A 23066-nucleotide genomic window follows, 5' to 3' on the forward strand; every position below is an offset into this window, starting at 1 on the left:
ATAGAACTGAGTGTATAAAAAAGTTTGATTTCTTGTTCTCATGACATTCGTGTTATGTTGAATTTATAGAACCAAGTGTTTAAAAATGTTTGAGTTCTTGTTCTCGTGACATTCGTTTTACGTTAAATTTATAGAATCAAGTATTTGAAACGGTTTGAGTTCTTGCTCTCGTGACATTCGTGTTACGTTGAATTTATAAAACCAAGTATTTGAAATGGTTAGAGGTCTTGTTGTCGTGACATTTGTGTTATGTTGGATTTATAAAACCAAGTGTATAAAATGGTTTGAGTGCTTATTCTCGTGGTAATTTAAATTACAGTGAATTCATATAACCAAACCAAATAAAAAGCAAGGCAAGCTACATAAATCTTAAATGGGCAAATAATTACAACTATGCTCATGGGCTCGAGTGATTGTTTGTCTGTACCCCAAAAAATTTTATGGCGCGCTAGCCTAAGTGTAAAAATTGTGATAAGTATTTGGGAACCTCCACCACCATCTCAATGATCAGGTCTCCACTCGGGGCACCCCCTGCCTTGGCCGTTTCAGCAACTGGAGTTTCCTCAATTGGTTGAGTGGAGCCAGCTTGGGTAGCTCAGAGGCACTCATTGAAAAGGAGTCTACATTTCTTGGGATCCCCAGTGAAATCTAAGCTCATGTCTTGGTTATGATTCAAGGCCACGTAGAAGTCGTCCTCGACGATAGTCTTGGTTTCTTTTTCGAGCTTTTCCACCTGACACTGAGCAGACCTATTCAACTCCATGGCTTAAAGGACCATCCTCTCTACTAGCTCAGCCCGGTCGATGACCTCCTTAGCCTGCGCTTGAAGTTGGGAGTTCTCTAGGACCACTCGGGCAACTTCAGTTGTGGCCTTCTTAGCCTCCTTTTGGGCTCGTTGCTTGCCCTCAATGGCCGCCTTTGTCTCCTCTTTGGCCTGATGCATGTCCTCGGTGGCTTTCTGGACAACTTCCTCAAGCTCTTGAGAGCTTTCTCGCTCGGCGTCGAAGGCAGCCTTTGCCCGGGCAAGTTCTTCCCGAGGGCCTTTCATTTTCTCCTTAAGAGAGACAATTTTGTCTTGGGACTTCTGGAGTGCGTACGAATTCTCCATCATGATGTCTCCTAGGCACTGGCAGGCCAAGGCGGACTGTAAAATAAAAAAATAAAAGCAGGAAAGTGTTAGCCTAATAAAACCTTGTTGAGTTGAATTCAAGCAGGGGATTGATTAGCTTACCCGGACAGAGGCGTACTGACACGAGGCTTGTTACTGTCGCCGAGTTGGGAGAAGCTTCGGGCAGTCAACTTGCACATGGTGGAGCTAACCCCATGAGGAGCTCAGCAGCGAGAGGAGCAACGAACTCCCCTAGCATGGCAGAGAACAAAGTCTCTAGCTCAGCCCGACCAATTGGAGGGATGATGGGCCTCTCTCCGGGTGGTTTGAGCTGACGAAGGGCATCGACTGTCTCATGCAAGGCTTTGTTGCCTTCTTCCAGCCTTGCTTCAAACTGTTGAAGCATCTTCTTGTACTACTCAAGCAAGGCCCCCTCATACTTCTCGGGGTACACCAGGAGATGGATTTGGGTTGGCACCCCCTCCTGCTCTGAGTCTTGAACCGACCCTTGGTCCGGTTCTGGGACCTGCTCCTACCTTGCCTCTTGAACCACCTTATCTTACTCGGGCGAGGAAGGAATCTCCACTACAGGGGGCAAGTTGACTGCATGGACCTCTGCTGGGGGAGTGGAGACTCTCTGGCTTTTGGCCGGAGGAGAGGGTTCGGGTTGCTCCCGAGGATGCGACGACCCCCCTCCAGCTGAAAAGCTGGGGGGTTCTCCTAGCCTTAGCGCAGACCGGGAAATGTCCGCCATTATCATGTGAGCTGCAGAAAAAAATAAATGGTTAGTGTATATTCTACACAAAAGGACAATGCAATAGCATAAGCTACACTGAGGCCCACCGTGAGTTGAGCCTCGGTGCAAACAGTGAGGGTGTATTATCCTATTCCTGACCTCACAACTTATGTTGGTACCATATTTCCAAAACCAGCTCGACTTGAAAGACGCCACTCGGTCCAGTGGTATGAAACCCCGAGAAGTTGAATGCCTCCTCGGGCGGTGGAGATACACGTCTATTAAATCTAGGTAATCCTAGAATTCTTCCCTAGTCCAACGTAGATGTGAAATTTGACCACAATGGAGGAGGGCCGGAGAAGCCCAAACGTGCTCGTGACTTATCTTATCACCTACTCGCAAAGCATAAGTAAGAGCAAAAGGTGATTTACCTGAGTCAAGGTGGGAAGCATCCATCCCTGCCCACAGCTCTTCCTCAAGCTCTCGATCCTCTTGTGCCTCTCGGGCCTCCTTCGCAGCGCGCTCATTCGCCAGCCTCACCTCCACCAGCCGTTTCTGTAACGCTCTCTTGGCTAGCCTGTCTATGTAACTGATGTAATGAGATGCCAACTCCCGAGAATTTTTGGTCTGGCAGTACTTGGTTAGCTCCAGGTTTCTAATTTGTTGTTCTACATTGAGAAGCCCTGACCTAATGAGATTTTCTTATGTTACTAGGATGCTAAGGTCCAAATCTCGGTCAGGGAGAGCCTTCATCTCGTGGAGACAATCTTCGAAGAGCTGGACATAGTGGGTTCGGTGGAAAGGACATATTCAAAGAGAATTGACTGAGTATCGAATATAGAAAAGTTCTAATAAGGTAAAGGATAACGTGTTCAGGAAGATACTCACCAACTTGGGCGAAGTCAAGAATCAGGGTCAGGTTACTGTAGGTCGGGAAGTTGTCCGTGAAGAAGAAGGTGTCCTTGTAGTCTCGAGAATGGTTCTTGTTATGGTGAGGAGCTTTATAGTCGAGCGAAGAGGCTGCGTACTTTACCAGGTCATATTATCTCTCTCGCTTGGAGCTCTTCTTCTGAGGAGTAGTGTGGAGGCTGTAGAAGTAATGGATCTCCGCCGACGAACGCTCGGGCCATTTATGCTTCCAGTACACAATGTACTTCCCCGTGAGCACTCTGTAGCCGTTGGGGTAAAGCTGGAAATGGGCTATCCCCATGAACATTAGGAAGTTCATGAAGTAATGTTTGAGGGGTAGAGTAGCCCCTGCCATAAGGTGGGCCTGGCTCCAGGAACGCAAGCCGTTGACACTATGATGAGCCCTCTCGAACTCCCGACAGAGACGAATGAGGCACTTGTCTCTGACCGAATAATATCTCATGATCGCCTCGATGGCGTCAGGGTGTCGAAGCAGAGTATGGTAATCCTCTGCTTCGAACACAACGCCCTCATACTTTTGGGTAGGGTGTGGAAGAGGGGCCCTATTAACCTCCTCCACAGTTAAGCCCATGTCTTCGGGCATTACAGGCCTCACCCCCACTTGGATGTCGGGACCAATGACTAGCTCCCCAGCTGACTCTTGAGCTCCCATCCTTATAATGCCTTCGGAGGCATCTTGTGCTCGAACCATATCGGAGATCTTCTGGTCGAAGAGATAAAACCCGTGTTTGTGTAATTGTTGGAGTTCCTCGGACATCTGAGACAAAAAACCAAGCAGTTAGTATTTTGACCGAAGGAAAGATGGCCAAAACATGAATGACTCTAGGGATACTGCTCGGGAAGAAGAGAAATGTTTTGGAAGTGCAGGGTATACCCGACGCCTATGGACAAGACGGAGGGGATGAACTTATCGGAATCTAGGCATTCCCCAGATTCTGGTCACAGGCTCAGAAATGCAAAGTTGACAAAAAAGATTTTTTAGGGTCATTTTGAACATCCCTGACATCAAAATGTGCCTAAAATGACTAGTTAAAACTAGAAACAGACTCTAATATCCCATACCACTGGTATTCCTAAACATATATCATAAAAAAACCTCAAGCACACACAAAAACAGAAAAGTGGGTCGAAGGAACTTAGCCGAGATAAAACGGAGGTAGGTGCTGAGGCGAGTCCTAACCTTGAAATATCGCTTGTCGTCTGCCCAGAAATACGACTATTCGCGCCAGTCGTCTAGAGCTCCTTGAAAAAAAAAGATTGATGATGAGGGGCAGGCGATAGAGAAGAGAGTGTTTTGAAAAGGTTTTTTTATTTTTATTTTAGTATGGTTATCGTGTGAGCCTGAAGATGGTTTTCCTGAGCTTTTATACCTAGTAAAACTTATGAGTGAAGTAATTTCCCCACGACCATTGGCTGGCTTGCCCTGGTGAGGTCGTAAGAGTGATCCAATAGTCGGGGTTCAAAAGGCACGGATTGCAATCATTATTTTCTTTGGGAAAAGACGCCTCGGGAGCAGAGTGAACGTTTGGGATCTCGGAGTCGACCCCTAATTAAATGCACAGACTGATGGGCCCAGCAATGGGGCATTGACATGTGGGTTTGCTTTTCAGAGTGACGTCAGAGGAAAGCCCAAACGTTCTTTCCATCCATTTTTTAAAATCTCCTTTAAAGTTAAGTCTCCACTGCCCGAGGGCGAGTAGAGACTTGGGGGAAAATGTTGTCTGTATTTTTTCCTCCATCACGTGGCAAACCCCAGTGACTGGCTCGGATGTTCATAGATATCATCGGGGCATGTTACTTCCCGAGGCCTCTAGTCGGAGCAAGGTTCCTCCTAGGTGAGACTTTGCCTTTGACAGGGGGTCGTGGGTGCCTTAGTAGATCACTTTCCGAGTTTCGTCCTCAGAGGTCGAGATTCTCCTGCTCGGGCAATTAAGGTGAAGGCTCTCATCCCCCAGTCGTCTCCCAGGTCCGAGGTTCTGGTTCTTAGACCTAAGATAAGGTGCAACGTGTCAGCAAATGCGGGTTTTCATGGGCAGAGGATCGTCTGACAACCTTTATGGGTGATCCGTCAACAGTGTTGTCGAGTGTACGACTTGACAATTCGCACACCCACTACGTCGTCTGACAATGGAGGTACTTACAGCACGTCGTGACAGTACCTAGGGCATGTTCCCTATAAAGTAGGTGCTTTTCTGCAATGGGCCCCGCAGATCTCGCTTGGGCCGTGGTCTCTATTCAATGCAACCCAATGCATTGACTTGATATTAGTCCCTGATTCGTGTTCAAAAGTATCATTTTATTAGTCTTTAAGTTTAAAATTAATCAAGTTTTAATTAATATTTTCATGGATTTATTGTCATATATTTTATATTTGAAAATATTAATTTTAATTTAATTTGTGGTTAATTTTCTGGAAATAAAATGTATTTTGACACAAAGAAAAAGAAAAAAGAAAGAAAGAATTAAAATGGAATAAATCATGAAGAAAATGACATTTTTGACCAAATTAGGCCCAAAACGGCCTAGGCCCAAAGTCTTCAGCAACCATGTAACGCCCTAATTTCTCATAGAATACCGAGAACACAGCGTTGGGTCATAATCGTAAATATTGCTCTTTTATTTAATAAAAACTTAAAAAAAATAAATATATGGATCCATGGTTTTATAAAAATAAAATACTTGTCTTTAATATAAAAATGAGCAACATTTAAATAAAACAAACTTTAAAATAAATAAATAAATAATTTGGCTCACTTGATCTTGCTCGACTATATGGTCCCCAACGAATACATCACGAAGCTCTTAGGTCCCACTCGCCACCAGCCTTTCTATCCTTAATTTCCTGAAATAACAACATCATAAGGAGTGAGCTTCTAAGCCCAGTAAGGAAAATACAAACAATGGTTAGTCATATAATCAAACATAACATATATTCACCAAAGTCATACAAACACAAACATCTAGATCATATCATATCTTAAGTCATAATTCTAAATCATAAATCTAAGTCATAGATCACAGGTCATACTCTAAGTCATAAGTCATAGGTCATAGGTCATAGATCATAAATCATAGGTCATAAATCATAACTATAGGTCATATATCATAATCATAACTAAAAATAACAAGTCAGATATAATAAAAAGATAAGTGCTTATACAGGGGTGGCAATTAAGCCCCGGACAAAGGTCCGTCATACATCGGATATAGGTGCGTCATAAAGTTTTGGCAACCGAGCATACCAGACATAGTCCGTCATACATCATTGGACACCTTAGGTCCAGACACACGTACCCCTTTATTGCACCTGAAATGTTAGGTCATACAAACATAAACTATATCAAACATTACATAAACTAGATCATAATACTAAACTATCTAATTTTCCTTACCAAAACCGGGATATGAGAACAAATGTGGGACTTGGAACACTTCTAAACCAATAATAAGAATAATGAGTATTTCTTAAAAGAAAGAGATGAAAGGAATATAACTAAACCACCAAGAGGAAACTTATCAAAAAGACAACTTAAGTTCAAAGAACTTCAAAACCTAACTACAAAACCATAACAAAAATTAGAACATGAATGAAAACTAAAAAAACTAAAGAAACTAAGGAATCAAACAGAATTGAACTTAAGAATAAGGGTACCTCAGTTGACCTTATGGATTGGTCTAACTCCAATACCGAAACACTCTAATCCTCACTTCCCAAGTGTTTGATAAAGCTTAAGAATGGCAAAGATTTTCCCCAACCCAAGTGTTTATCACTCTTAAGGTCTCACTAGTACCTTGGAGTCTGATCATAGCTGAAGAGTGAATGGAAGGGCTGGGTTCTAAGTCCTATTTATAGAGTTCTAGGAATAAAGATCTTCTTTTTGGCTTTGAATAAAAATAATGAATTTAATTGAAAATATTTGAATATTCTTCAGTCAAAGGCTTAGGACTCGGTCAAATCGTTCAAAGGTAGGTCTAAAGAGTCAAAGCTTATTTTAAAAATTAAAAATAAAAAAATAAAAAAATAGAATCCTAACTTCTAATTTCCTAAATCTCGTAACTCTAAACTCATTTGTAGTAAAATCAACATAACTGGAGTTGTAGAACTCAGATTTAGACCATATTTACACCGTTAGAAAGATAATTCAATTATCTACAACTTTTTAGAAATAATATTTTTTGAAATTCATAACATAACTAGGTGAAAAATAGGTCGGAAGTTACAGTGCCCTAAAATTACGGAAAAATCTATTTAATTATCTAAATAACAACCTAATCCACAAATTTCTTAACTAACCATAAAATAACAAACTCTAATTCCCTAATAATCATGCTTATGACAAGTGTCATATTCTTATTGACTCTATCTAAACCTTAGGTTATAATAAATAATACACCTAGGACCAGCAATATTAATCAAACCTTATGTTATAATTAATATTCTTAAACTATAGGTTAAACTTATAAAATTCATAACTATTGCTATGAGTTTCCAACTAAGTCCCGGTTTGAACCAAAATCCACGGAATCTAAAATACTACAACTACTACTATCTAGCTAACTAAGTTAAATTTTGGGACGCTACAAACCAGCAGCCCAGCCCAGCCGAAGCCGCGTGACATGCGCCTGACACGCCAGCTGTCGAGCCAACTCGATCCCGCCACCTGTCCCACTCGCCTACTGCTGTCTCCCACGCGCCTGACGCACTCCACTACTGAGCCAATCGGTGTGTGACACGTAGCCAGCGTGTCTCCTTTATTGCTGCACTTGTCTCCCACTTTGTACCAATTTTGCAGCCATTTTCCCACTCTTTAATACACCATTTTAACACATTTTGGGTCATATTTCCACTGTAAATAGAGAGCCAAAAGTAGGAAAAAATCATCATATTGTGGAATTAAGGTGGAGAGTATAATTAGAGAGAAAAATATTCTTTTTCCTATTTTTCTTTCATTTCTTTTACATTTCTTTGAGTGAAAATAATGTCTATTTTAGGCTAAATTCACTTGTGGAAATACTAGAGTGAAGTTCATGTTTCACATTATATTTTTAATATATTGACTCTTTATTTTGTTCTTCACTTCTATAGAAATTGTTATAGTTAAATTTATTTTCTTTTAATTTTTATTCTAAATTTATTAGTGTCTTTTACATAAGTCTAGTCATGCTTTTCTTATGTAATTTAGGCTCTTGAATTAATTTAGGATATTTGTTATATTATATGCTTTTTATTACATTCTGTCATTGGTATTTTGTCGCTCTAAGGTATATAATATGATAGGTTTTTAAAATTAGAAGTTAGTATAATTTAATTAAGAACATATTTTCAGGTGAGCTTTATTATATATATTTTCCAACTATAATTAATGGTGTAGAATTATAGTTGAGTAAAATGAATAAATTTTATTAAAATATATATATATATGTTTGCATGAATGAAACTTATGCCTTCCATATTTTCTCTCTGATTCTAATTCCTAGATTTTGTTTATTTAATGTTTAAAAAAAAATATATTCTTTTTTCAAAGTTACATTATTTCAAAGTTTATTATTTCTAATTTACTAATCTTTCTTTTTACTTGTATTTTACCTCCCTGTGGATACGATATAGCCTGATTACTACTGCGACCACTTATGAGTTATTGAGCGATATCAGTCCCCCAATAATGGGAAGAATGTGTATTAATTACTTATGATTAGTGTTAATGACCCCAGACTCTATAAATAGGGCTGATAGTCTCATTGTAAAGGGTTCGATTTTTGAGAGAGAAAACATATTGTACTCAAAGCAATCTAAACGCTGCCTGAAACAAAGTATATTTATAAACAACACAAAATGACTAACGACAGTATAAAAAAAAACGAGATGAACAAGTGGCTTACCATCGTGGCCTAGTGAAGGATGGCTTGGGAGATGAAGAGGGCATCGTTGTTAGCCAATATGGCCCCAGCGACCCGCGAACCCAGCTGTGTCTAGACCCGCCTACCCGCGTTCCCAACCCGTGACCAGCTTGCCTCTTCCTTCAGCCCAGCCGTGACAAGTGGCGTGCTCTCATTGGTTGCGGTTGGGTCAAAGTTTCAGCCTACCACCAGCCCACTCTCTTATGCACTGTGGGCCTTGGACATTCCTTTTTGAGCTTTAAAGCTCATATTTTGTGGTGTTTCAGAAAAATGACAAAATGACTATTCACTAAAATAGCTAGGATAATGTTAATAATAAGATTTTATTTTTCAAAATCATATTTTATTATTAATATTTCATATTTATTTTGTAAACCCCATTTGTAATTTAATTTATTTTTAGTCATTTTCTTCTTCTATAAATAGAGACTCTTCTTTCACATTTCGTATGTAATTTTTAGAGTAAAGAAACTATAGAAAAATTTATACTCACTTTATTCTCATACTTTCTTTTTAGAATTTTGTGAGAATCATGAGCATAATGACCTAATCTTCCTAAGAAGGTTAGGGATGATTCCATATGCTAGTGATGTTATTTTGCTACTTTGATTTAATGTTTTTAATATAATGCATTTGAGTTGTTTATGTTCTTTCATCTTCATCTTTATTTTTGTTATCTTTATTTACTTGAGCTAATAGTATATAGGATTAGTCATGCTGTTTTTATGTGTTTCTAATTAGTAAAAGTAATATTGATACATAATTTTATGTCTAATCTTCTATTACATTATTACCCTTGGGTATTTTGTCATTTTTAGATTTTTCATAAGATTAACATTGTGCTCCTAATGTAAAGAACTTTACAACTCAAATGAACTTTTGTTAGAAAAGAAAATGGATTTTAAAGTTAGATTTTCCAAGTAAATGCTGGGATGTGAACTATTTACTTGTGTATTTTTGTAAATCAAGTAACTAAGTAACCAAACAAGAATATGGATGATTCTTGAAACCTTTCTATTTCTCAAGTTAGATTTTAAAGTTAGATTTTCCAAGTAAATGCTGGGATGTGAACTATTTACTTGTGTATTTTTGTAAATCAAGTAACTAAGTAACCAAACAAGAATATGGATGATTCTTGAAACCTTTCTATTTCTCAAACTCTTGATTACAACTTGCTTTTATTTCACTTGTCTCATTTTATCATTTCATCATTTCATCAAAAAGACAGCACAAATATCCCGAATCTCTTTTCATTTACTTTTTTTATTTATTTATTTCATGTTACTAACTTTTTGTGTTATTTTCTACTAATCTTTTGGTTTTAGGTTACCTTCTTCTGGATCGACCACCCGATTTTACTACAACTACCGCTTAGTGGTTGTCACAATTTGGGCGTTAAACAAATTTTGGCGCCGTTGCCGGGGAGGTAGTTTTCAAAAAATTTAGCGAAATATTTACCAAAATGTTAGTATCTTTATTTATACTTTTGTTTGTATGAATATTGTGTTAGTATAGTTTTTTTTTTTCATTGGTGTGTTTTATTTTTTTATTTACTAATTTTTAGTTAAATTGAGTAGTATTAAAAAAAAAACAAAACAAAAAAAAAATTAGTTATTTATATATATATATATTTTCTTTCTTTCTTTTCTTTTTTGGTAAAACAAAAACAAAATTGGGAAAATTATATATATAAAAAAACGTAAAAAAAACCAAAAAAATATATATACTTATTTGTTTCTTAATTTTTTTTCTTTTTGGATACATAAAAAATCACTATATAAATATATATATATATATATATATAAAAAAACTCATATTTTCTTTTTAGTTAACTCTAATTTCATTTCTCTTTCCTTAATTTCTTTTTATTTTTTGTTTTTAGTTTGATAAATATTTGTAAAAAAAAAAAAAAGATTAAGCTTGCTATTTTATCTTCACTTCACTTCTCTTTTCTTTAATTTTTTTTTTGTGTTGACTATTTTGTTTCTTTAGGATCTTAGTTTAGATCTATCATTCTTTTTTTTCCTTAGTCTTCCTTAGAATTTAGTACGTGCTTGAAAAAAAAAAACTTAAAATTGCATAAAATTATTCATAAAATTTTCATCATAAAACACTTAGTATTGGGAACAATTGTGTAATATTACAAATGGTAAAAACCAATATTATTCTGTCTAGAAAGATTGATTGCTGAATAAGGTTTGTGATAGTGTTACCTCCACACTTACCTGGGAGCCTCGGGGAGTTCTGTCTAGGCAAGTATGGGTCTAAAGCGGTACCTTGGCAACCTTCCCAATCGGTCTGAGTACATTTCGAGCATATACCTTTGCACTATTACATTTTTTAACTTATTACTATAAGAAGAACAAGCTTGTTCTGTCAAAATAAGTAATTTCACTCTGCTTAAGGTTGTTTTGTCGAAAATGTTTAACTTGTGATCCACCATACTTACTCAGTAGCCTCGGGGAGTTCTAGTAAGGCGTTGGAGATCACCCCAAAACCTCCAAACCTACATGGGAACAAGTTTAACAAAAAAATAAAATAAAAAAATAAATCTAATTATGATTTCTGATAGTGGATGACTCATCATGAAACTTCTAGTGACACTTCTTCCAATTCATTCACCACTCCTTCTGGAACTCCTTCCACCAATCCTACTTCTCCACAAACCTTAGCTGATAATAATTCATTCGTAATGGCTCGCAATGATGAAATCCAACTAAGAACTCTCAATGACTACCTCCATCCTACTCGCACTTCAACGCCTTCATGCATTATCTTCCTTCCTAATATGTCCGCATTAGACTTTAAACCTAGCATGATTCAACTCTAGCCGACATTTCATGGAATGGAAAATGAAAGCGCATACGTGCATATTAGAGAATTTGAGGAGGTAGTAGCCACGCTCTATAATCGAGCCGAAAATGCCGACTCTATGCGACTAAAGTTCTTCCCGCTCTCCTTGAAGGACAAATCCAAAAGCTGGTTATACTCTTTGAGACCTAGGTCTATTGGAACATGGGAGGAAATGACCAAATTTTTCTTTCTAAAACACTTCCCTAGCCATAAGACCAACAGTCTAAAATGAAAGATTTCCACATTTTCCCAAAAGGACAATGAAAAGCTCTATCAAGTTTAGGAAAGATTCAAAGATATGTTGAATCAGTGCCCGCACCATGGCTATGAGAACTGGCATTTGGTTAGTTACTTCTATGAAGGCCTCAAGAGTTGTGAGAACCAGTTTGTAGAAATGCTATGCAATGGTGAATTCCTCAAAAAAGAGCCAAACGATGCTTTTGAATATCTCGAAGAAACCGCAAATAAATCTCACACTTGGACTGGTCCAAGTGCTACTGATAGCACTGGCCGACATAAACGATCTAGGATCTATCAACTTCGAGAAGAGGATAGTGTTAAGGCTCAACTTGAAGCTTTAAAATAGCAATTTAAGGTCTTAATGACGAAAAATGGCCAAAAATCGCACATATTGCTCAAGCAGAACTGCAAGAACCTTGCTTTGTTTGTGGAGAGACGGAGCATTTAGCTAAGGACTGCTTAGATTTTAATGAAATGAGTGTGGTTTATGAGGAGCAATACAATGCCTTAGGGGCATATAACAATCCATTCTCTTATACGTACAACCCTGGTTGGAGAAACCACCCAAATTTTAGTTGGAGAGATTCCAACCAAGCTCAATCGTCTGGAAACCAATGAAGAAATGAGAAACAAGTTCAACCATCAAAGGTGTATTCTACACCTCAATACAATGCTCATCCACAACGAAATTCTCTCGAGAATACTTTTCATGCATTCATAGAGGAACAATTCAAACTAAATCGCCAAATGATGGAAGAAATCAAGGAAATAAAATGTCAATTCTCAAATTGACTGAATCCTTAGCCATTCCGAAAAAAGGCAAACTTCCTTCACAATGAAAATTCAATGTACAAGACCAACACATGGCCCAATCCTCAAATTCCAATGATCAAAGTGTTAAGGAAGTAAATGCCATCACAACTTGAAGTGGTAAAACTTTGCAAGACCTATCCATAAAACCATCTCTCCTAGTACTCCAAAAGTTAATTCCGAGAATGCACCACTCAATGCTTCTCCAAAAGTACCATTTCCCCAGGCTTTGAAACCTGTTGGGACACTTCCTGATAACCGAGCTGAAATCCTTGAGCACTTGACACAAGTGAAGATTAACCTTCCTTTGTTTCACATCATAAAACAAGTGTCGGCTTATGCAAAAATCATCAAGGATCTATGCACTGCAAAAAGGAAGCACCATGTCAAGAAGACTGCTTTCTTGACTGAGTAAGTGAGTGCGGTGATTGAACAAAAGACACCGCCGAAATACAAAGATCCTGGTTGTCCCACCATTTCTTGCCAAATTGGGACTCATGAAGTCAGCAAAGTTTACTTGATCTTGGCGCGAGTGTAAATCTCATGCCTTGCTCTGTGTACTCGCAACTCAGTCTTGGAGAAATGAAACGAACATTCCGTTGTGCTGCAGCTTGCTGACTACTCCAAAAAAAAAGCCTAGGGGTATTGTTGAGGACGTTTTAGTTCAAATTGAAAAATTCTATTATCCTGTGGACTTTCTTATTCTTGATACCCAATCTATGGTAAACATGGAGTCAAAATTCCTATTATCCTCGGAAGACCATTCCTTGCTACAAAAAATACTTTAATCAATTGTCGGAATCGCCTAATGAAGATATCATTTGGAAATATGACTCTTGAAGTCAATATCCTCCACATCGGGAAACAACCACGAGACTATGATGACTGTTATCAAACATTCATGATTGACACTTTAATTCTTGAGGAGGTTCAATTGCGAAGCAACTTCGATGATCTTGATGAACTCCTCCTGTTGTCTGACAATGAAAGTCCCGGTTCTATTGAGTCTACCCTTGCAATATCAGATCACATAGACTCACGCAATAGAAGGACTAAGTTTTGGAAACCTCGCTTTGAAAAGCTACCTCGTGAGAGGGCACAGCCGAAAACTTAAGTGGAAGAGGTGCCAATTTTTCAATTGACCCAACTACCTGAGGGTTTGAAACATGTCTTATTGGGAGACAGTGAAACCTTTCTAGTTATCATCTCATCCAACCTTCAAAATTCTCAAGAATTTTAGTTACTCGAGCTACTGCAAACACATAAATCTGCAATAGGCTGGACGCTTGCTGATATCAAAGGTATTAGCTGGTCATCCATTCTATTGCTTTTTTTATGGCTATTATGGCTAATATCAAATTGAGATTTCATTAGAGGATCAAGATAAAACCACTTTCACTTGTCCCTTTGGCACTTTTGCTTTTCGGCATATGCCATTTGGCTTGTGTAATGCACCAGCTACATCCCAACTATGCATGATGAGCATCTTTAGTGACATGATTTAAAAATCAATCGAAGTATTCATGGATGACCTAACTGTTTTTGGAAATTCCTTTGATACATGTCTTCTTCATCTTGAAGTTGTTTTTAAACAGTGTATTGAGAAATGACTTGTGCTCAATTGGGAGAAATGCCACTTCATGGTATCTTCTGGCATAGTCCCAGGCCACATTGTTTCTGAAAGAGGAATTGAGGTTGATCAATCCAAAGTCGATCTTATCTCCAACTTGCCTACTCCTAAGACTATCAAAGATGTTAGGTCATTCCTTGGTCATGCTGGTATCTATAGGAGGTTCATACAAAAAATTTCAATGATTGCTCGTCTGCTAAGAAACCTCCTAGCCAAAGATGTTACCTTTGAGTGGACACCTAAGAGTGAGGAATCATTTTTAATGCTTGTAAATTCACCCACCTCTGCTCCCATCATTCAATCACCCGATTGGAGTCTTCCTTTCGAAATCATGTGTGATGCTAGCAACTTTGCTGTGGAGCTATTCTAGGACAACGAAGGGAGGGGAAACCCTTTGTTGTATATTATGCAAGTCGAACTCTCAATAGTGCTCAAATGAACTATTCCACTACTAAAAAGAGTTGCTTGTCGTCTTCTTTTCCCTTGACAAATTCCAATCTTATTTGATTGGGTCACCTATTACGATCTTCACGGATCACTCCGCCTTGAAATACCTCCTTTCCAAAAAGGAAGCTAAGGCGCGATTAATATGATGGATCATTCTTTTGCAAGAATTTGATACACAATCAAGGACAAGAAAGGTGTTTAAAACGTCGTCGCGGACCACTTGTCCTGACTTGAATTCAGCGATCCTGCGGATGGTCCACCTATTTATGATGATTTCCTCGATGAACAATTGCTTTCTGTTACTAAGTTACCATGGTATGCTCACATTGTGAACTGCTTAGTAACAGGTGAACTCCCATCTGAATGGAGTTCACAAGACAAGTGCAAATTTCTGGTCAAGGTGCACAATTTCTTTTGGGATGACCCATACTTATTCAAGTACTGCCCCGACCAAATCATGCGAAGATGCATCCACGATGATGAGGTGTCTAGTGTGCTGAATTTTTGCCACAATGATGCTTTTGGTGGTCACTTTTCTTTGAAGAAAACCACTGCAAAAATCTTACAATGCGGTCTTCACTGGCCCACTCTATTCAAAGACATTAATTATTTTTATCGTTCTTGTGTAAGGTGCCAAAAGTTAGGTTCCTTGTCCAGTCAGCACATGATGCCCTTGAACCCAATTCTTGTTATCGAAATATTTGATTGTTGGGGGATAGACTTTATGAGACCATTTCCACCTTCTTTTGGCTACCCTGTCGAACCAATGATAACACTACAGTTGTCAAATTCTTGAAACAAAATCTGTTATCAAGGTTCGGTACTCCTCGCGCTGTCATCAGTGATGAAGACACTCATTTTTACAACAGATCTTTTGAAGCTCTTATGCGCAAGTACGGTGTACTTTATAAAGTTGCAAATGCCTTTCATACACAGATTAATGGTCAAGCAGAGTTAGCCAATAGGGAGATAAAACACATTCTAGAAAAGTCGGTAAATCATGACCGCAAAGATTGGTTTACACGTCTTTTAGACACTCTTTGGGCATACTGCATTGCTTTCAAATCCCCTCTTGGGATGTCTCCCTATCGACTTGTCTTTGGAAAAACCTGTCACTTACCTGTCGAGCTCGAACATAAAGCTTATTGGTCTATCAAAGCCCTCAACTTTGATCTTAATGTCGCAGGTTTCAATCGCAAACTCCAATTGTCCGAATTGAGGAGTTGAGAAACGATGCATATGACAATTCCAGGATTTATAAAGATAAGTTGAAAATTGCTCACGATAAAAAAATCCTGTGAAAACATTTTGAGCCAAATCAGAAAGTGCATCTGTATGATTCTCGCTTGCACTTGCAGCTTGGTAAACTGAGATCGCGATGCACTGGTCCATTTATAGTGAAGCAAGTATTTCCCAATGGTTCTGTTGAGGTCGAGGACCCCACCGATGGAAGAATTTTTCTAGTCAATGGCCAAAGACTGAAGCATTACATTGAGAGTGTGACTCACGTTGAAGAGTTCCTTCTTAAGGACCCAATTTATACACTCTAAAATTCTGAATGGTTTGTTTTTTTTTATTATTATTTTTATTTTTATTTTTCTGTCTTTCTTTTATTTTTGTATGTTTTTCGTTCTTGTATTTTGTTTGTTTTGGAGTATTGTTATCAGGCTATTTATGCTCTCGCCTCATGGACATGGTCATCTTCCAGGTGCTCTCTTTCCCTACCTTTTTCATTGAGTATTTATTTTGACATTGATGACACTGTCAGATTTTTGGTTGGGGGTGGTGAGAATTCATTTGGAAAATCTTATTGTCGTGTTGAATTTTTAAGTCTTTTTTTTTTTTCAAAATCATCCAAGCATGAGTACAACTTGTTGGTTTGAGTTAGTTTTTAATATGTTTAACTATTAAGAAGTGATTTTCAGAGTTCTTTTGTGCACTTTCCAAACATGTGATAAATTGGTTGTTAACACAAATAGTGCAGAGAAATTTCAAGTTTAAAGTTTTTCATTTCTTGGTGAGTTGTGAGAGTTGAGAAAACAACTTTTTGAACTTTTATTGATCATTTGAGTTGGTAAAGTCACATCTTTGGAATTTAAAACATGACATTTACTAGAGGGATATTTTTCATATAAGAATGATGAGTCTTTGTAATAAAGTTTAAATTTGTATTCTATTTATTTTATTTTATTTGTAATTTCCTTTTATTTTTTGTGTTGCTTCTTGTCAAAAAAAGAAGAAGAAGAAGAAGAAGAAAAAAACATAAATGAAAAAAAGGGAAAAGAAAAACATAGTAAAAAAAATGAAAAAAGAAAAGAAGAGAGCAAGAGCAACAATTTCCTTTATTATTTTGTAGTTGAAAAAAAATTCTTTCTATTATTATTTTCTGCTTTGTGTAATTGTATTAAAAAAATTATAAAAATAAATTATTATTAATCGTTTCCTTTTCTTATTTATCATCTCTAGTTAGTTGTCATTTTAGTCTTTGAGTTTTCTCATGTAAATCTCAAATGTTGTTTGTCATTTGAATTCCAATAAGTTAATATGCCTATCTTATGATCAATACTTGTTCAAATTGCTTGTCCGAAAAAGTTTATCTTTTCTAATTAGAGCGTAAACTGTTATATTTCCAACTCCAAGAGTGTTGTTATTCTTCCTATTAAAAATATTTCAATGCCCGAGAGGAATTTAGAGTTGAGACATTTATACTGTTGAGATTTTTCAATACTATTTGTGTTATAACTTGCGATAAAAATGAATGTGGTTTGGTGCACACACACACAACTCTAGAATTGCAACTGAAGTAGTTTTGATAGTAATCTCTGACTTCTTGCTAATGCTTTGAAAATGTTTAGATGATTTTGCATGATTTGACTTGATTATTAAACTTGACAATTTTCTTTTTTGCTTGAATTGCTAAGGACTATCAATAAGCTGGTTGGGGGTTGTGATTAGTGCTCAAAAATATCATTTTATCAAGCTTAAAGTTCAAATTAAATTAAGTTTTGATTAATATTTTCTTGAATTTATTGTGATATATTCTTTAAATGGAAAATATTAGTTTTAATTTAATTTAAAAATATTTTATATGAATTATAATGTATTTGAGCCTAATTAAAAGAAGAAAAAAAAGAGCTGAAAAAAATGATATTATTGTAAGTTAATTTTTTTTTTTTTTTTCAGCCCAACCCGCCTGGTTTTCTTTCAGCCCATCCCGCCTGGTTTCCTTTCAGCCCAGCCAGCCCATCCGCCTGAAGCCCCAATGACCCGCGGACCCAGCTGCACCCAGACACGCCTATCCGCGTGCCCAACCCGTGATCAACTTGCCTTTTCCTTCAGCCCTGTCGTGACAAGTGGCGTGCTCCCATTGATTGCGGTTGGGTCAAAGTTTCAGCCTGCCACCAGTCCACTCTCTTATGAACTTTAGGCCTTGGACCTTCCCTTTTGAGCTTTAAAGCTCATAATTTGTGGTGTTTTAGAAAAATTGCAAAATGCTCATTATTCACTAAAATAGCTAGGTTAATATTAATAATAAGATTTGATTTTTCAAAATCATATTTTATTATTAATATTTCATATTTATTTTGTAAAGCTCATTTGTAATTTAATTTCTTTTTAGTCATTTTCTTCTTCTAATAATAGAGATTCTTCTTTCACATTTTGTATGTAATTTTTAGAATAAAGAAACTACAGCAAAATTTCTACTCTCTTGCTTCTCATGCTTTCTTCTTAGAATTTTGGAGAATCATGAGCATAATGGCCTAATCTTCCTAGGAAGGTTAGAGATGATTCCATATGCTAGCGATGTTATTTTACCACTTTGATTTACTATATTCTTAATATAATGCATTTGAGTTGTTTATGTTCTTTCATCCTCATCTATATTTTTGTTATCTTTATTTACTTGAACTAATAGTATATAGGATTAGTCATGCTCTTTCTATGTGCTTCTAATTAGCAAAAGTAATATTGATACATAGTTTTATGTCCAATCTTCTATTGCATTATTGCCCTTGAGTATTTTGTCATTTTTAGATTTTTCATAAGATTAATATTGTGCTCCTAAAGTAAAGAACTTTATAACTAAAATTAACTTTTGTTAGAAAAGAATATGGACTATAAAGTTAGATTTTCCAAGTAAATGCTGGGATGTGAACTATTTACTTGTGTATTTTTATAAATCAAGTAACTAAGTAATCAAACAAGCATACGGATGATTCTTAAAACCTTTCTATTTCTCAAACTCTTGATTACACCTTGCTTTTATTTCACTTGTCTCATTTTTTCATTTCATCAAAAAGACAACACCAACATCTAAAATATCTTTTAATTTACATTTTTATTTATTTCATGTTACTAACTTTTTGTGTAATTTTCTACTAATCTTTTGGTTTTATATTACCTCCGTGTGGATCGACCACCCGATTTTACTACAACTACCGCTTAGTGGTTGTCATGATTTTGGCATTAAACAAGATGTCCTGGGAGATGAAGAGGGCATTGTTGTTAGCCAATGTTGCATAGCGTTTGAGATGAAGAATGTACATGGATGTTCCCACTTGGGCGAGCAAGTAAGCAGCAAACAGGGCCACATCCTGCCCTAACCTAGGCTGAAATCCAATTGGATACCAACCGATCCACGATCTACTAGTGGCGTTAAAGGCCTCTGAACTTCCGATGAACTCCACTTTGCGGCGAATGATCAGGGCTGGGCAACCTCGTCTCGTTTGTCGCGCCCCCAGTCCCAGGCTTGGGATACCATCTTCATCCTCTCCTCTAGGTTGATCGACTACCCTTCCCCAGGGAGTGTCGGGTTGATGGAAAGCTCGGGAGCCTCTGGGACCTCCGGTTTAATGATAAGACTATCACCATAGGAATGCTCCTCGACCATAGTGAAGTCCTCTTTTGTCCTGGCCTTCTTGGGCCGCTCTGCAGATGACGTGGCAACAGAGTCCGCCTTCCTTTTTCTTGTCCCACCTCCTTCCTTGCTAACAGTCTCGGTAAAATAATCCTGGTACCGTTGCATATTCCTAACAAAGCCCTCAACGTGAGGGGCATAAGTAAAAATCAGAGGAGTTTTACCTTGCTTCGATATCCTGGCCTTGGGAGCTCCAGTGCTGGGCTACCTCCCCTTATGCAAGGCATCCGACTCCTTGGACTAGGCCCACTCCACCAAGCGCGCAAGCTCCTTCTTCAACCTCTCCACGTTCGCTCAGACCGCAGCCTCCACCACCTCAATGTGAATGAGGGCCAATTTTTCTCTTAGGGAGGGGTCCATCGTGCACTGCAAACCCTAGAGATTGGGGGCATCCATCGACTGATGGGCGATAATCAGTCTGGTTAGTCGAAGATTCTTCGTGGTCACGAACCCCCCCCCCCCCCACGTACAGATCTTCAGCACTAGAGGTGGCATATATCTTTTTTCGGTCGAAGATAAACTTTTGTAGCCAGGTTTGAGCGTACAGACCTGTTCACAAGAACATGCGTATCGAAAAAATGAAACAAAGAACGAGATGAAGAATGGGGAAGGATAACTTACCCACACGCTGAAAGTCCAGCACCAGAGTGGGGTTCTTCTCCAGGAGGAACCTGGATGTCATATACCAGTAGTGTTTGACATCCGGGGGATGTTTCCAAGAACTGTATGGAGCCGGACAGACACCACGACTATTCAACTGACAAAATCCATCCCTTGTTTTATCCTTGGAGTTCAGCTGCGGCTCCAACCGATAATAGTATAGCACCTCCGTGGGGGTGGGCTTTGGGATCTTCTTATAGGCCCAAAATATACACCACCCCGCCAACAACTTATACTCCTGGGGTATAAGGTGGAACGACGCGATCCCCACAAACTTGAGGAATCGCACGAAATAGTCATTAAATGGGAGAATGGCTCCCACGCTGATATGGCCTATGCTCCAGGCCCCGAACACGCCCACTCCAGTATGGGCCTTCTCGTTCTTCGAGGCCAGTCTTTTAAAGAAAAGCCCCGGAGTTGACTCAATCCTGAAAGGTTTTTTTAGCTTATTCAACATCCAATAGTTCCGGAACTCGTTGACTTCTACGCCCATTTCCCACGTATTTCCAGTGGGAAGGTTGTGCCCCTCTAGGATGACGGGGCCCGCATTCACTATATCATTTGCGTAGAGGGTGACGCCACGACCAATGATCAAAAACTTGGAAACGACAAGAAAAGCAAGAACCAAGCAGTCAACACCAAAACTGAAAATTTGGTTAAGGTACGGGGATTCTCCTAAAACTTCTTGGAGAGGCCCCTCCGGACACAGATCTGGGAACAATTAAGGTCCTAGGAGCATGATTCAGGATCTAAAGGCTAAATATTGTTGCAAAAGGAAACTAATTCACCCAGTCAAATTTGAGGCATCTGGGTTCAATGATTCAAAGCAATCCATCTCGCTCCATCAATCAAGTTATCTACAGAATGGAGTATCAACTAAAAAGTTCCCAACTGTTCATCACTACCACATCCTAGAACTACCCTACACGGTGGTCGCAGACCTAACGACTACATGTTCGTGGAAACAACGTGGAAACAAAACTGATGAAAGAAAATAAGGAAATGACCAGAGAAATTATTGAGTAAACGTAGATTTGGGACTTGTTGAGGTATGAGCGACAACGTCGACAACTGTGAACTTGAGAAGGCGATTCAATAGTTCATTGACGCTCTCAGTAGGGTTTTCCGGGACGAAGGTATCTTCTGGGTGAACAAAGGAAGACTTCGTCGGAAATAGATAAGCTTGAAAATGCAATTGTCGTCGGTAAAGTTTGTCAGAAACTTAGGACATTCAGAGTTTTAACTCTCTGCTCTCTAGTTTGAACATTTAGAATCAGTAAAAGTGTGGAAGGGAGCCTACTGAGGTATATATAGGAAGAAAAGCTCTTGTTCAATCCAACGGTCCATAGTGAGAATCCCAAGACAATCCTCATCCTACAGTCTCGGACGGCGCAGAGGCATTAACTAGCCCAATCAAGTGCTAAATCGTGGATTCGTCAATCCACAATCCGCGCATCCCTCATTCAATGGCCCACATTGAAAATCCCAAGCCAATCCCCATTTGATGGCTCTAGATAATGCAAAACCATTAAACAATCAACTCAAGTGCTCAAAGCACCTTTTCGTATAGACGGGACGCTTTGGAAAATGCTCTAACATCCACCAGTCACTTAGGACATCAAAGGATTTTCCCCAGATTATTTGGGTGCGAATGGCACAAACGTTCCATTTACATGGAGACACGTGTCTAGAACAATGAGAATTCGAAAGGACGAGGATTAACCAGTTGGCCCCTAAGTCAATGAACCTGGACCTATGTAAATGAACCCGGGCCATGGTAAATTTACCGAGACTTAGTTAAACGAACCGGGAAACAGGTGATTGATCTGGGATGAAGAAGGCAAGTCTCCACCGTGCGAACACGGACAAAGACTTGGGGGGTAAATCTTATCCATATTTTCCACCTTGGACATGTGCCACAGCTAAACGGGTTTCATGGGCTCTCGGGAGAGGCCTGAGCCCAACTAGGGCCCAGAGAATTTGAGAAACCAAACCCTATCGGCCTGGTCCATGCCAAGCTCAATAACTTGCAAGTAGCACGACCATAGTAATGGGGCCGAAATTGATATGCAGGCCCGAACCACTTTCTTGGGCACAACCAGTCTCTATCCTCTGGGATTCAGATTATGGTTGTGGACGATCCATTCTAGGAGACGGATCCCATCATGTGGGATCCAGATGAAGTCTTCGGGTCCATCCTCAACGTTTAACCTGCCATCAGTAAATGAACCCAAGTCTTGGTAAACAAACATGAACGTCGGTAAATGAACCCGGACCACATATCCGGGTAGAACGAGCCCAGTCCTTCCTACAGCTGACATGTCCCTGAGAAATCTGGCAGTTGATCTCCCTAACTAACCTGCAAAATAGGGTACGCATGGAACATACAATTGTAACGTCCCAAATTACCTAATAAGGCTTAAGGCCTTGATTAGGGGGCTAGGATGACAAACTATGGTAAATTATGTGTTTATGCGATATATACATATATCATTGACTGGTTATGTGAGTTATATTATAATATGACTTGATATGCATGTTTAGGTGTATTAAATATGCATGTGGGCCCGTTCCTTATTAGAAGAGCAATTTTCATGGCTCGTTAGGGGTATAATTGGAGTATATGGGATATATGTGTGGGAGCACATTATTATGTGGATATATTTGGGTTACTCAGTACGAGGCGATCCTAGGGAGCAAGTTAGCATGAAAGTCACAACGGGACCAATACTTGACTCGGGGTGAGTTATGGGGTATTTTGGGTATTTAGCACATTACCAGGATATTGGTTATGAGAATGAATAATCGAGGATATATTGGGAGTTAGTGAGATCAG

The 23066-nt window shown here is 38.6% G+C and overlaps 1 non-coding gene across 1 annotated transcript; it reads right to left on the minus strand.

Annotated features, from left to right (window-relative positions):
- Nucleotides 1–11745: 11745 nt before the first annotated feature.
- LOC133787563 (small nucleolar RNA R71) lies at nt 11746–11852 on the minus strand. Its single transcript, XR_009872578.1, has one exon. It is a non-coding gene; the product is annotated as a small nucleolar RNA R71 (small nucleolar RNA).
- Nucleotides 11853–23066: the final 11214 nt, after the last annotated feature.

Source organism: Humulus lupulus, chromosome 6, assembly GCF_963169125.1.
Source record: "Humulus lupulus chromosome 6, drHumLupu1.1, whole genome shotgun sequence".
Taxonomy (NCBI): Eukaryota; Viridiplantae; Streptophyta; class Magnoliopsida; order Rosales; family Cannabaceae; genus Humulus; species Humulus lupulus.